This window comes from Anomaloglossus baeobatrachus, chromosome 4, assembly GCF_048569485.1.
Source record: "Anomaloglossus baeobatrachus isolate aAnoBae1 chromosome 4, aAnoBae1.hap1, whole genome shotgun sequence".
In the NCBI taxonomy this organism is placed as follows: domain Eukaryota; kingdom Metazoa; phylum Chordata; class Amphibia; order Anura; family Aromobatidae; genus Anomaloglossus; species Anomaloglossus baeobatrachus.
In genome coordinates this window covers 649,314,449-649,331,036 of record NC_134356.1, presented here as the reverse complement: position 1 = coordinate 649,331,036, position 16,588 = coordinate 649,314,449, and positions in this window count along the sequence as shown.

Below are 16,588 nucleotides of genomic sequence, written 5' to 3'. Positions count from 1 at the left end.
ATGGAGAAAAAGTGGAGAAAAAGTGGAGAAAAAGTGGAGAAAAAATGGAGAAAAGTGGAGAAAAAGTGGAGAAAAAGTGGAGAAAAAGTGGAGAAAAAAATGGAGAAAAAGTGGAGAAAAAGTGGAGAAAAAGTGGAGAAAAAGTGGAGAAAAAGTGGAGAAAAAAATGGAGAAAAAGTGGAGAAAAAGTGGAGAAAAAGTGGAGAAAAAGTGGAGAAAAAAGTGGAGAAAAAGTGGAGTAAAAATGGAGAAAAAGTGGAGAAAAAAAGGAGAAAAAAATGGAGAAAAAGTGGAGAAAAAGTGGAGAAAAAGTGGAGAAAAAGTGGAGAAAAAAGTGGAGAAAAAGTGGAGAAAAAGTTGAGAAAAAAGTGGAGAAAAAGTGGAGTAAAAATGGAGAAAAAGTGGAGAAAAAGTGGAGAAAAAGTGGAGAAAAAGTGGAGTAAAAATGGAGAAAAAGTGGAGAAAAAGTGGAGAAAAAATGGAGAAAAAGTGTAGAAAAAGTGTAGAAAAAAATGGAGAAAAAGTGTAGAAAAAGTGGAGAAAAAGTGGAGAAAAAGTGGAGAAAAAAGTGGAGAAAAAGTGGAGAAAAAGTGGAGAAAAAAATGGAGAAAAAATGGAGAAAAAGTGAAGAAAAAGTGGAGTAAAAATGGAGAAAAAGTGGAGAAAAAGTGGAGAAAAAATGGAGAAAAAGTGGAGAAAAAGTGGAGAAAAAGTGGAGAAAAAATGGAGAAAAAGTGGAGAAAGAGTGGAGAAAAAGTGGAGAAAAAATAGATAAAAAGTGGAGAAAAAGTGAAGAAAAAGTGGAGAAAAAATGGAGAAAAAATGGAGAAAAAATGGAGAAAAAAATGGAGAAAAAGTGGAGAAAAAGTGGAGAAAAAAATGGAGAAAAAGTGGAGAAAAAGTGGAGAAAAAGTGGAGAAAAAGTGGAGCACCCTTTGGTGCCTTTCATGTGGCACTAAGGGGTGCTTACCTTTGTATTTAGCCAAAAAAATGAAAAAAAAAATGACGTAGGGTTCCCCCTAGTTTTGTAGCCAGCTAGGGTAAAGCAGACGGCTGCAGCCTGCAGACCACAGCTGGCAACCTCACCTTGGCTGGTAATCCAAAACTGAGGGCACCCCACGCTGTTATTTTAAATTAAATAAATAATTTAAAAAAAAAAACACGTAGGGGTCCCCCAAAATTCGATCACCAGCCAAGGTAAAGCAGACAGCTGGGGCCTGATATTCTCAGCCTAGGGAGGTCCATGGTTATTGGACTCTCCCCAGCCTAAAAATAGCAGGCCGCAGCCGCCCCAGAAGTGGCGCATCCATTAGATGCGCCAATCCTGGTGCTTCGCCCCAGCTCATCCCGCGCCCTGGTGCGGTGGCAAACGGGGTAATATATGGGGAAAATACCAGATGTGTAATGTCACCTGGCATCAAGCCCTGGGGTTGGTGAGGTCAGGCGTCTATCAGATACCCGACATCACCAACCCAGTCAGTAATAAAAAAAATAGACGACAAACACATTTTTATTTGAAAAGACACTCCCCAAAACATTCCCTCTTTAACCAATTTATTAGAATGAAAAACAAATCCAGGTCTGCTGTAATCCAAGGGGTTGCCATGACGATCCACACTGTCCCAGTCAATGAAGAGCAGAATGTTCCCCATTGGCTGGGAGAGCAATGCAGTGACCTGAGCTAACATCAATGGGTCAGCCCAGGTCACTGCAGGGCATGACAAGTGCTGCTGTCAGCGAGGTACATTACCTGCGCTGATCTCCAGCACACTGACAGCCCCTGTCACTGAGTTCAATGACCGGCGTCTTCACACCAAGTATCGCGAGAGGCCCGTGACGTCACCGCTAGTCAGTCTCGGGTCGGAAGCGAGAGGTGATGTGACAAGCGGCGGCCATGGAGGACAGTGACAGCGCTGAGGTCGGGATGGCGGGACTTCATCACCGCAGGTAAGCCGAGCGGGACTGTGTGTGTGTGTGTGTGTGTATGTGAGTGTGTGTGTGTATGCCGCGGGCAGGAGGGGGCGGAGCGAGCTGAGCGGGGAAGTGTGGGCTTCCTGCACGTAACTAGGATAAACATCGGGTTACTAACCAAAGCGCTTTGGTTGGATACCCGATGTTTATCTTGGTTACCAGCTTCTGGCAGGCTGCCAGCGATGGCTCCTGCACACTGTAGCTGTAAAAAGCCCTGCTTTTTGCTGCTAGAACCGTTCTCGAACGTATCTAGAACTATCGAGCTTTTGCAAAAAGCTCGAGTTCTAGTTCGATCTCGAACAACCCCCAAAATCACTCGAGCCTAGAACTGGAGAACCACGAACCGTGAACCGCGCTCAACTCTAATCATTACTCCCTCTCATCGGTGAGCCCGTGACATGATTGCAAGGTGCCGATGGGCTGCCATGACAGTTGGCAGTCTGTTGATGACCTCTGTGCCTGTCTTTACAAATCGGGATTTCTGATGTACAGGGCAGTGCTGATGCTGAAACCCTGCTGTATAAAGCACAGGTGATCACAGCTTCAAATCCCCTAAGGGAAGCTATTAAAAAAAGTGGGGAAAAAAAACATTACAAAAATACAAAAAAAACCCCACAAACGTTCAAATCACCCCCATTTAGGCCATTAAAAATATAACAATTATATAAAAAAAATCACATATTTGTTATTGCTGCATTCATAAAAGGTTGATCTATAAAAATATAAAATACATTAATTTGATTGGTAAACAGCATAATGAAAAAAAAAAATAAAATGCCAGAAAAACATGTTTTTGGCAGCCGCATTGTTGCAAAAAAAAAGCGATCAAAGTGTATCTACACTAAAATTGTATCAGTAAAAACATCAGCTCAAGGAATAAGCCATCAAACAGCCCCAGATCCCCAAGAGTGAAAACGTTATGGGTCTTGGAAAATAATGACACAAGCAAAATATTTTTTCTTACAAATTTCAATAAAAATTTCACCCCTCAAATACAAAAAAACTATACGTTTGGTATCTGCATATGCGTACTGACCTGGAGAATCATAATGCCAGATGAGTTTTACCATATAGTGAACATGGAAATAAAAAAGCAGAATGACACTGTTTTTGCAATTTCTATACACTTGAAATTTTTTACAGTGCATCACATAATAAAATGAATGGTGTAATTCAAAAGTATAACTTATCCCACAACAAAAACAAGCCTTCATATGGTTATGTGGATAGAAAAATGGGAAAAGGGATGGCTATTGTAAGGAGAGGAAAAAACAAAAACGCAAAAATGGAAAATTGCAGGGTCACGAAGAGGTTAAACTTTATTAGGAGAAGTGAGGACCTTAATAAAGTGTATAAGAGGGTGTGAGGGCCATCATACTTTGGGAAGTAAGATCACAATAAGGTAAATAACAGGTTATAGGAGCCATCATACTACACTGTGTGCAGAATTATTAGGAAAATGAGTATTTTGATCACATGATACTTTTTATACATGTTGTCCTACTCCAAGCTGTATAGGCTTGAGAGCCAAATACCAATTAAGTAAATCAGGTGATGTGCATCTCTGTAATGAGGAGGGGTGCGGTGTAATGACATCAACACCCTATATAAGGTGTGCTTAATTATTGGCAACTTCCTTTCGTTTGGCAATATGGGTCAGAAAAGAGATTTGACGGGCTCTAAAAAGTCCAAAATTGTGAGATGTCTTGCAGAGGCATGCAGCAGTCTTGAAATTTCCAAACTTTTGAAGAGGGTCACAAGAAGCGTGTTGGGCAAAAAAGGTGCAAAATAACTGCCCATGAATTGAGGAAAATCAAGCGTGAAGCTGCCAAGATGCCATTTGCCACCAGTTTGGCCATATTTCAGAGCTGCAACATTACTGGAGAATCAAAAAGCACAAGTTGTGCCATACTCAGGGACATGGTCAAGATAAGGAAGGCTGAAAAACCACCACTTTTGAACAAGAAACATAAGATAAAACGTGAAGACTGGGCCAAGAAATATTTTAAGACTGATTTTTCAAAGGTTTTATGGACTGATGAAATGAAAGTACATAAGCAAGGATGGTTGACCTTAGGGAGATAAACATCTAACACCACGAAGACACCATCACGTGTTTCTCAACGCAGTGATTCTAGAGCAATGCCCTCTGGGAAATATTCAAAACAAGAAAGCCTGCGGAGACACCATCACATGTTTCTCAACGCTGGCAGGAAACTAGCCAGGTCTTTCACCGGGAAGGAACAACCACGGGAAGGGCAGTCTCCAGTCAAGGAGACCACCTATGCCAAACATGGTATCCATCCACAGACAGCTGTTTCAGGGTATTTGCCCCTCATCAGTGTGGAGTAGGAAACTGGCTAGTGGGTTTTATGAACTAATGAAATGAGAGTGACTCTTGATAGGCCACATGGATGGGCCAGAGGCTGGATCAGTAAAGGGCAGAGAGCTCCACCCAACTCAGAGGCCAGCAAGGTGGAGGTGGGGTACTGGTGTCGCGGGCGGAGGAGGGGACGCCGCGCTCTCCCTACTGCTCGGGTCCGGCTGGCACTGCGGCTGCTGCGGCCTGCCGCTGCTCGGTGGCTCGAGCGATGGGCCGGATCCCAGGGACTCGAGCGGCGCTCCTCGCCCGTGAGTGAAAGGGGTGGTTTTTGGGTGTGGGGATTGTTTATTATTGTCCGTGACGCCACCCACGGTTGTGGTGATTTGTTGACACCACCGCTGCTCTGTATGGGGATCCCGGGAAGGATGGTATGGAGCAGCCAGTTGTTGTGTTGCCCCTCCGTGGGTAGGGGTTGGTGATCCCAGGGCCCCGTGATGAGGTGTGTGGTGCATGGCTTGGTGGGCGCAGGGACGCGGGGGCAGCGCTGTGCCTTGCGGCACTGTGGCACTCACTCAGCCTGAGACGATGACACAGTTCTCGGTAAAACACACGGCTGGCAAGACGGTTCCCACGGACGGCTGCACTTGCTTTCCCCAGTAGGTGATGGTGACGGTCCCTCTGTCCTGCACCTATGTTGATATTGGTTGCGATGGGTTCCCACCGGTAACCCGCTCCCCGGCTTGGATATGGGCCGGAGGAGCCCTACTTTGCCCGCAGGCGCTGGCCCTGAGAAACTGGTGCCTTGGCGGTGGCGGTACCCTCCCCATACACACCTATTGCCAATCCACATCGTATATATAGCCTGGGTCTCAGCGTCCCATACACGGTAAGTTTTTTAACTGCATGAGAGGACACACACAAGCTAGGGACCCCAACGTAGAGAAATACTTTGGCGTAGTGTTGGGGCTCTATTGCATTGATCAATTCAGTAGCTAAATTTCTCTTTATTCATATATTCATGGCAGTAATGCAGGTCCCATTTTTCACATTTCATTCTAACGTATAGCTATTGAATTTTTCATGTCAGTATTCACACAGCAGTTTCTGCTATTACATGTATTCCCCTTCCATAGTCACTGGTGTGCATACCTTATCTCCCCATAGTGATGTTTTTTAGGTTTTTTGCACCCAGTTCAGACATAGAATGGAGTTCCAAACGTTATTCCTTAATGTTAGTAGTTTTTCGTTTGTGAACCCTCCCCATACACACCTATTGCCAATCCACATCGTATATATAGCCTGGGTCTCAGCGTCCCATACACGGTAAGTTTTTTAACTGCATGAGAGGACACACACAAGCTAGGGACCCCAACGTAGAGAAATACTTTGGCGTAGTGTTGGGGCTCTATTGCATTGATCAATTCAGTAGCTAAATTTCTCTTTATTCATATATTCATGGCAGTAATGCAGGTCCCATTTTTCACATTTCATTCTAACGTATAGCTATTGAATTTTTCATGTCAGTATTCACACAGCAGTTTCTGCTATTACATGTATTCCCCTTCCATAGTCACTGGTGTGCATACCTTATCTCCCCATATTGGCGGTGGCGGTGTCTCTCCGTTACGGTCGGACTGTTGCCTTCAATCGGGACTTGGTTGTTAGGAGACAGACGTCCCCTTCACTGACGGATTTGGCAAATTATGGCGACTCCTAGCCTTGCCGGGATCCGAGAGGCCCCTGCCCTGGTGCTGACTGTCCTTTGTATACTGCTCCAGACCGCCGGGCCACTACCCGTCCGCGGTCCTTCCAGCAACCTCCGAGCAGTCCCCCTCCAGACTATCACCGCCGTCTGCTGACCTTGCTGACACTGTCCAGGCACACAGCCACGGACCAACTTCAGGCTTTACTACTGTTTCTTTCACTTTACTTGACTTCAGCTTCACTCTTTAGCTCTACTAATACTTCCTTCTACTTCCACTTCCAAACTGAACTGCCTGGTTCTTCCCGCCTCCAGGGCTGTGAACTCCTCGGTGGGCGGAGCCAACCGCCTGACCCACCCCCTGGTGTGAGCATCAGCCCCTGGAGGAAGGCAACAAGGATTTTGGGTTAGCTTAGATGTTCCTAACTGGGGTGTAGGGTGTGGTGGTGTTGTGACCTGTGACCCCTGGCTTGCCCAGGGCGTCACATTCCCCCTTAGCAAAATGCAGACCGTCCGCGGGCTGCCCGTCCAGCACCGGTTTTATTTTCTGTAAAAGGTAAACGGTAAACATACAAATTATTACATCATCCCACATCGGGAGGTTCAGTGCTTAAACGTTACTAACGGTTTTACGGGTATGGTTTCCGCTCTCTCCCACCCAAGCAACCTGGCCCTGATGCTGCCCTTAAAACCCAGGCAGCACCCCTTTACCCAAGTCCAGCACAAGTCACCCGAGCGGGATCTGTCCTTCCCCTCCAGAGGGTAGCCACCGGTTCCTGTGGTGGCTGGGCCCCAGCCTGCTCTGCTGAGGGCCCTCCCTCCAACCTGCCTCTCCGGAGGCGGCATTGCGGAAACGGTACGGTAAACCAACTATTTACATGCCACTAACGTTTGTGGTTGCCCTGAAAGTTCACGGGCTTGTCCATGGACAGTTCTCCATGCAAAACATTTTTAAACGGTCCCCACGGGGACAACGGTGCCGGCTACGGCCGGTTGCAAATCACGGTAGATCAGATGACTGTTCGGTTTCATTGGCTTATCATCATTTTCATTGCAAACTTCTAAACTCTCAAACAAACACAACTCAGTGGTGGTCCCAACGGGGACTGGACAACGGTGCTCCGCTGCCTTACTCCGGACTTTCAGCTTCATCCGAGGGAGGGGGTGCAGGACTCACTCTGCTCTCCTGGCTGCCCCGCAGTTTGGCATCTAGGGCGAACCACCCCCTCTCTCCACAGTGCCGGGTATACTGTACTATGTCACCCGGCATCAGATTACGGCCGGGGTGCTCCTCGGGCAGGTGGGCATTTACATCCCGCCGGGCTATAAACACTTCGGCCTCCAGGCCCGGCCCATATATAAACCCATAGCCCCGGCGTACATCAAACCGCCTCACCTGTCCTTCGTACAGCGGGCCCCGGACCCGGAATGTTGCTTGCCGGAGGCTCTTCTTCTCTCTGATTGTTCGGGCCACCAGCTCTGCCTTTTTCCTCTCTCTCTCACCGATCTCCAGGCCCAGCGGTACCGGCTCCCTGTCCCAATACGGCGCTGCTGCGAGCTCCGGCGCACGGGTCGGGCCCCGCGGGACATTCTGGACGTTGCCCACTGTCAGGGATCTGGGCAGCAAGTCCCGCGGTGTCTTGGCCTTGGGCGCCACCTTGCAGCGACAACCCGGCGCTACCTCAGCCGAGGTGTGGGGGATGGGCACAGGGGCTTTCCGCAGCTGGGCCTCCGGCTCGGGGAACTTTTCAGGGGCTGCCTCCGGTGCAGACTTCGGGGCCTTCCATGGCAGCACCTCCGGTCGACTACGGGCTCCGGCTACAGGTCGGCCCGCCTGGGCGGTGATGCTGGATATCGCTACCGGTTGCGGTGGTAGTGGGCCTAGTGGCGGGGTCACGGCCTCCGAGACAGGTGGCGAGGGAGGCAGCGGGGGGAGAGGTCTTGGACCGGGTCCCTCAGCCGCAGCGACCGGTCCCTCGGGGACATAGGGGCATGGGTCACTCACCCTCCCTTCCTCCGCCTCCTCCTCGCGTCTCCGCACGGTGGCTATAACGTCCGCCATGTCAGTCTCCCACTCCTCCATGAGGAGCTGCATCTTAACCTGCAGCCTTAGGTAGAGCTGCGCGGTCCGGATCTCCACCCACGCCGCGGTTCCAGGCGCGGGGGCTACGGTGTTGCGGGACGGCATCCACATTCTGCTGGCAACTCCTTCCAGTAACAGGGTGACTGCAGAGTCCTGGCGTCCCTGCTTTTATAGCTGCGCTCACATGCAGCCAGCCGCCATCGCGTCCCCCCCTAGCTTCTCTCCGTCCCCTCCTCTATTGGGCGGAGTTTTGGCCTTCGCGCCTCTGCCACTTGAGAAGACGCTCGAGCGGGAACTTTTCGCGCCAAAGATGGCGACTTCTGAAATTTTTCAGCCGGGTACCTCCGGCGGTCACAAGGCACACCTCTACCCAACGGCAGAGCGGTAAGATCCTGTTCGTGACGCCAAGTTGTCGCGGGCGGAGGAGGGGACGCCGCGCTCTCCCTACTGCTCGGGTCCGGCTGGCACTGCGGCTGCTGCGGCCTGCCGCTGCTTGGTGGCTCGAGCGATGGGCCGGATCCCGGGGACTCGAGCGGCGCTCCTCGCCCGTGAGTGAAAGGGGTGGATTTTGGGTGTGGGGATTGTTTATTATTGTCCGTGACGCCACCCACGGTTGTGGTGATTTGTTGACACCACCGCTGCTCTGTATGGGGATCCCGGGAAGGATGGTATGGAGCAGCCAGTTGTTGTGTTGCCCCTCCGTGGGTAGGGGTTGGTGATCCCGGGGCCCAGTGATGAGGTGTGTGGTGCAGGGCTTGGTGGGCGCAGGGACGCGGGGGCAGCGCTGTGCCTTGCGGCACTGTGGCACTCACTCAGCCTGAGACGATGACACAGTTCTCGGTAAAACACACGGCTGGCAAGACGGTTCCCACGGACGGCTGCACTTGCTTTCCCCAGTAGGTGACGGTGACGGTCCCTCTGTCCTGCACCTATGTTGATATTGGTTGCAATGGGTTCCCACCGGTAACCCGCTCCCCGGCTTGGATATGGGCCGGAGGAGCCCTACTTTGCCCGCAGGCGCTGGCCCTGAGAAACTGGTGCCTTGGCGGTGGCGGTGTCTCTCCGTTACGGTCGGACTGTTGCCTTCAATCGGGACTTGGTTGTTAGGAGACAGACGTCCCCTTCACTGATGGATTTGGCAAATTATGGCGACTCCTAGCCTTGCCGGGATCCGAGAGGCCCCTGCCCTGGTGCTGACTGTCCTTTGTATACTGCTCCAGACCGCCGGGCCACTACCCGTCCGCGGTCCTTCCAGCAACCTCCGAGCAGTCCCCCTCCAGACTATCACCGCCGTCTGCTGACCTTGCTGACACTGTCCAGGCACACAGCCACGGACCAACTTCAGGCTTTACTACTGTTTCTTTCACTTTACTTGACTTCAGCTTCACTCTTTAGCTCTACTACTACTTCCTTCTACTTCCACTTCCAAACTGAACTGACTGGTTCTTCCCGCCTCCAGGGCTGTGAACTCCTCGGTGGGTGGAGCCAACCGCCTGGCCCACCCCCTGGTGTGAACATCAGCCCCTGGAGGAAGGCAACAAGGATTTTGGGTTAGCTTAGATGTTCCTAACTGGGGTGTAGGGTGTGGTGGTGTTGTGACCTGTGACCCCTGGCTTGCCCAGGGCGTCACACTGGTATGGGCTGGTGTCATCAAATTGAACTTGTGGGACCTTTTCGGGTTGATTAGGCAGTGAAGCTCAACTCCCAGACCTACTGCCAGTTTCTGGAAGACAACTTCTTCAAGCAGTGGTACAGGAAGAAGTCGGTATTGTTCAATAAAAACATGATTTTCATGCAGGAAAATGCTCCATCACATGTATCCAACTACTCCACAGCGTGGCTGGCCAGTAAAGGTCTAAAAGATGAAAAAATAATGACATGGCCCCCTTGTTCACCTGATCTGAATCCCATAGAGAACCTGTGTCCCTCATAAAATGTGAGTTCTACAGGAAGGGAAAACAGTTCGGCACAGTGTCTGGGAGGCTGTGGTGGCTGCTGCACGCAATGTTGATCGTAAACAGATCAAGCAACTGACAGAATCTATGGATGGTCGGCTGCTGAGTGTCATCATAAAGAAAGGTGCCTATATTGGTCACTAATTTTTTGGGGTTTTGTTTTTGCATGTCAGAAATATTTATTTCTAAATTTTGTGCAGTTTATTTGGTTTACCTGGTGAAAATAAAAAAGTGAGAAGTAAATGTATTTGGTTTTTATTAAGTTGCCTAATAATTCTGCACAGTAATAGTTACCTACACAAACAGATGTCCTCCTAAAGCCCCCTACACACGCTTCAATATATCTCACAATCCGTCGTTGGGGTCAAGTTGTAAGTGACGCACATCCGGCATCGTTTGGGAGGTATCTGCGTGTGACAGCTACGTGCGATCAGGATTGAACGCAAAACCGTTGATCGCAAACACATCGTATCATTCTCTAGAATTGAGCGTTTTGTTGCACGAACCTAGTGAATTGTAACGTGTGACATCCCTCATACGATTTTGGTGTCTGATGCTATGTGCGCAGGTGTGCGCTCTGCACTGCAGCTTAAAAAAGGTCCGCTTCAGAGCGCAGCTGAAAAGCTGCGTTCTGAAGCGCCTCACAATGTCTGTCATTCACTAATCTCTGTCAGTCCGTCACTATCTCTGTCCCTCACTCTCTGTCCATGTCAGTCTATCCCCCTCTATCATATACTCACCGATCCCCGATCCCCGGCGCTGCACGGCGTTCACACTGCTCCAGTGGCTTTTACTGTTTTGAAAAAGCCGGCTGCCCATTAAACAATCTCGTATTCCCTGCTTTCCCCGCCCACCGGCGCCTATGATTGGTTACAGTGAGACACGCCCCCACTCTGAGTGACAGGTGTCACACTGCACCCAATCACAGCAGCCGGTGGGCGTGTCTATACTGTGTAGTGAAATAAATAATTAAATAATTAAAAAAAACGGCGTGCGGTTCCCCCCAATTTTAATACCAGCCAGATAAAGCCATACGGCTGAAGGCTGGTATTCTCAGGATGGAGAGCTCCACGTTATGGGGAGCCCCCCAGCCTAACAATATCAGCCAACAGCCGCCCAGAATTGCCGCATACATTATATGCGACAGTTCTGGGACTGTACCCGGCTCTTCCCGATTTGCCCTGGTGCGTTGGCAAATCGGGGTAATAAGGAGTTATTGGCAGCCCATAGCTGCCAATAAGTCCTAGATTAATCATGTCAGGCGTCTATGAGACACCCTCCATGATTAATCTGTAAATTACAGTAAATAAACACACACACACCTGAAAAATCCTTTATTATAAATAAAAAACACAAACATATACCCTGGTTCACCACTTTAATCAGCCCAAAAAAGCCCTCCATGTCCGGCGTAATCCAGGATGCTCCAGCGTCGCTTCCAGCGCTGCTGCATGGAGGTGACCGGAGCTGCAGAATCCACCGCCGCTCCGGTCACCTCCACACAGCAAATGAAGACAGCCGCGCGATCAGCTGCTGTCACTGAGGTTACCCGCTGTCAACACTGGATCCAGCGGTGGCCACGGGTAACCTCAGTGACAGCTCAGCTGATCGCGCTACTCACCGCCGCTCCTATCACCTCTACGCAGCAACTGAGGTGAGTAGCGCGATCAGCTGAGCTGTCACTGAGGTTACCCGCGGCCACCTCTGGATCCAGTGTTGACAGCGGGTAACCTCAGTGACAGCAGCTGATCGGGCGGCTGTCTTCATTAGCTGTGTGGAGGTGACCGGAGCGGCTGTGTCTGCTGCAGCTCCGGTCACCTCCATGCAGCAGCGCTGGAAGCGACGCTGGAGCATCCTGGATTACGCCGGACATGGAGGGCTTTTTGGGGCTGATTAAAGTGGTGAACCAGGGTATATGTTTGTGTTTTTTATTTCTAATAAAGGATTTTTCGGGTGTGTGTGTTTATTTACTGTAATTTACAGATTAATCATGGAGGGTGTCTCATAGACGCCTGACATGATTAATCTAGGATTTAGTGTCAGCTATGGGCTGCCAATAACTCCTTATTACCCCGATTTGCCAACGCACCAGGGCAAATCGGGAAGAGCCGGGTACAGTCCCAGAACTGTCGGATATAATGTATGCGGCAATTCTGGGCGGCTGTTGGCTGATATTGTTAGGCTGGGGGGCTCCCCATAACGTGGAGCTCTCCATCCTGAGAATACCAGCCTTCAGCCGTATGGCTTTATCTGGCTGGTATTAAAATTGGGGGGAACCGCACGCCGTTTTTTTTAATTATTTAATTATTTATTTCACTACACAGTATAGACACGCCCACCGGCTGCTGTGATTGGGTGCAGTGTGACACCTGTCACTCAGAGTGGGGGAGTGTCTCACTGTAACCAATCATAGGCGCCGGTGGGCGGGGAAAGCAGGGAATACGAGATTGTTTAATGGGCGGCCGGCTTTTTCAAAACAGTAAAAGCCGCCGGAGCAGTGTGAACGCCGTGCAGCGCCGGGGATCGGGATCGGTGAGTATGAGAGAGGGCTGCTAACTTCAGTAACTTAGGAGATTAGCGGTCACCGGTGAGTCCTTCACTGGTGACCGCTAATCAGGGCGCGACACAGACAGAGCCGCAGCATGACAATGAAGTCGGGTGAAGTTCACCCGAGTTCATTCTGACAGTGCGGCTCTGTCTGTGTCTGCTGTCATCTGCCATTCAGCTCTGCTACATGGCTGTCTGTGTCTGCTGTCAGCGGCCATGTAGCAGAGCTGAATGGCAGATGACATAGTAAAAATGCATCCCTACACATTACACACGTTGTCAAGTCAATAAATAAAAAAAAAAAAAAGGTGCCCAATGCATACGTCACAGAACACATGATCTAAAGGATCGCACATAAAATTGACCAATTTAACATAGACTACTAACGCACGTGTGACAGCAAATGAACGACCAACGTGCAATCGCATAAGATCCCGTATGCAACCTGGGCGTGTCACATCGCAAATGCGATTGTACAACTAATTGCAACGTGTGAAGTGGGCTTAAGATAGCCAAATCTAAAAAAACCCCACTCCAACTTCCAAAAATATTAAGCTTTGATATTTATGAGTCTTTTGGGTTGATTGAGAACATAGTTGTTGATCAATAATAAAAAAAATCCTCTAAAATACAACTTGCCTAATAATTCTGCACACGGTGTATATACAAAGGGAATCTGTCAGCAGGTTTTTGCTCTCTCATCTGAGAGAAGCATGATGTAAGCTGATTTCATATTCAATGATGTATCAATTAGATTACTGGGTGCAGCCGTTCTCACATAATCAAGGAATTAAGTATTAAAGGGAACCAATCACCAGGATTTTCGTATATATACTAAAGCCAGTGCTATACTGGCACGATCAGGCTGATTCTATACATACCATTGTGGTCAGCTCAGATGTTTAGGTTTTGAAATCTAAGAAAGTAAAGTTTATAGCAGCTTCTTGAGTGACAGCAGCTGAGGATCAGATAATATCTGGGGGGGAATTTATAGTTATCCTCTCTCTCTGTTAGAATTATCAAAAATATTATACCATCGATTTAATATTTGACTTGCAGGACCTGTGGTGAAGTCAGACCCATGTGACCAGACTTGGCGGAGCCTCAGCCAACAAAGCTGATAACACGGATCTACATTTTTCTGTTAACTGAGGCCCCGCCCCTTCTGGTCACATGGGTATGACCTCACCACAGGTCCTGCAAGTCAAGATTTAAATGCATTGTATAATGCTAATTCTAACAGGAGGAGGGGATAACTATGAACTCCTCCACCAGCCCCCAGATATTATCTGATCCTCAGCTGCTGTCACTCAACAAGCTGATGATTTTATAAACTTTACTTTCTTGAATTTGAAAACCTAAACATCCGAGCTGACCACTAAAGGTATGTATAGAAGCAGCCTGATAGTGCCAGTATAGCACTGGCTTCAGGTTATATACGAAAATCCTAGTGACTGGTTCCCTTTAAGCATGTAGCTGAGCTGGGAGAGCTGTCCCTACCCAAACCAAGCTCTTAATAGAGGTTGTGCATTTACTGTGAGATGTCAATTACAGCAGGAGCGTGTCATATTGCTCTGTAGGGGTGTTTCTAGTCCTGCAATGCTAACATTGCAGTACTAGAAACTCCCCTGCAGAGAAATCTGGGATAATAAAGCCATTAATTTAAACAAACAATAGCACACACTGATAAGAGAAGTTGCTGTTTGTTTTTTTTTAAACCTTGCAGCATGCTGTCCTCAGCTTGCGTAGCAAAAACCTGCTGACAGATTTCCTTTAAGGAGAAGTGAGGATGCAATATAGTATATAAGAGGTTGTAGGGGTCATCATAATATCTATAAGGAGAAGTGTGAACCATAGTAAAGTATATTAGAGGTTGTGGGGGACATAATATAGGATATATGGGGCTGTGGGGAGCATCATAGAGTATATAGAAGGTGACAAATATTAATTCCAAAAAGTATATATTGTCAAAAAGATAATGGGATCATATACTGTATATGTCAAGAAGTACTAATGGAAATTTCACAAACCACTTCAGACCCGCAACACACATCTGTTTTTTTTGTACGTGTGCGGTACGTATTTGCACGTACCGGAGACACGGAGACACGGAGACCCATGTTATTCAATGGGAGATGGCACACACACGTAAAATCACACGGAACGTGTGTCCGTGTGGTAAGTACGTGTGTGCGCTTTTCTACACAGATGACATGTCCGTTTTTGGCCGGCAGCACGCAGGCACGGACCCGCTTTAGTCTATGGGTCCGTGCCTGCACGGACCGCACACGGAGTATGTCCATGTTCAGCACGTATCATCCGTGTCCATTTTTCATCAAAAAATCCGAAACACTTGTTTCCAATCTATCAGGTCAATTGAAGGCAAACAACAACACCAGGATCTTATGATGAATGATAAACAACGTTAATTGGGTAAGAATGCGGACATATAAAAACGGACAGCACACGGATTGCACACGTACGTATTTTATGTCAATACGGACATTCCACACGCACACACGGCTTGCTTACGCCATCACTCGGATGCCATACGTACCGGAGAAACGCCCCTAAAAAACGGAACACGGACCCGAAAAACGGACCGTAAGACACGTACGTTTCTTTTGCGGAAGTGTGTTTTAGGCCTCACATATAGAATTGCACTCAAACAGAAAAAACACTGGCGTTAAATGGCTAAAAAAGCACACTTTATTGACTCAATCATAAATAGCAGTTATACAACACAAACAAAGTCAGCATCATGGTAGCCAAGTACCACAGTAGTAATATTAAAGCAAGATTAAATGGGTTAACTACAAGGTAAATGTTATGATGCTGCCTTATTTGGTGCAGTCATCTGACCGCTTATTGCTCTAAATTTAACCCCTTAAAAACCGCGGGCAGTAATATTACATCCTAGTGGTCATAATGTTACTGCCCGCGGTCTGCCGCCGGCTGCATGCCGCCATCGGCGCAGATCTCAGCTGATTTTTACAGCTGAGATGTGTGCCTGCTAGGCACGAGCAGAAACGTTATCTGCTCGTGCCGTTTAACCCCTTAAATTGCGCTGTCAATATGTGACAGCGCCAATATAACGGCATCCGTGGTAAACTTTTATTTACCGTCCGGTACCAGAAGTCACGTGATGTGATCACGTGACTTCCGGTGCTTCTCACGGTAGCACAGGGTCATGGGATGACTCCTGTACTACACATGAATTACTTTCAGTTTCACTCGGCCCGGAGCCGAGTGAAGCAGAAAGTGAGCGTATCTGCTGTTTACAGCTGTGTAGCTGTATTCAGCAGATAGGGCAGAGCGATCGGATTGATAAATAAAATAATAAATAAATAAATTTAAAGAATAAAAAAATATACACACATTTGGTATTGCCGCATTCAGAAACGCCCGATCTATCAAGATATAAAATAAATAAATCTGATCAATAAACGGCGTAGCAGCAAAAAAATTCCAAACGCCAAAATTACGTTTTTTTGTTGCCATAACTTTTGCGCAAAATGCAATAACAGGCGATCAAGACGTAGCATCTGCACAGAAATGGTACAGTTAAAAACGATAGCTTGAGACACAAAAAATAAGCCATCAATAAGCCATAGATCCCAAAAACTGGGAACGCTACGGGTCATGGAATATGGGGTAAAACGTGCGCCACTTTTTTCGGGCAAACTTCCGATTTCTTTTTTAACCCCCTATATAAAAGTAAACCTATACATGTCTTGTGTCTACGAACTCGCACTGACCTGATGCATCACAGCAACACATCAGTTTTACCATATAGTGAACAAACTGAATAAAATATCTCAAAAACAAAAGTGCTATCGCACTTTTTTTGCAATTTTTCTGCATTTGGAATTTTTTTGCCTTTTTCCTGTACACTATATGGTAAAACTTATGGTTTCATTTACAAGTACAGCTCATTCCGCAAAAAATGAGCCCTCACATAACCATATTGACTGAAAAATAAAAAGTTACGTCTCTCAGAAGAAGAA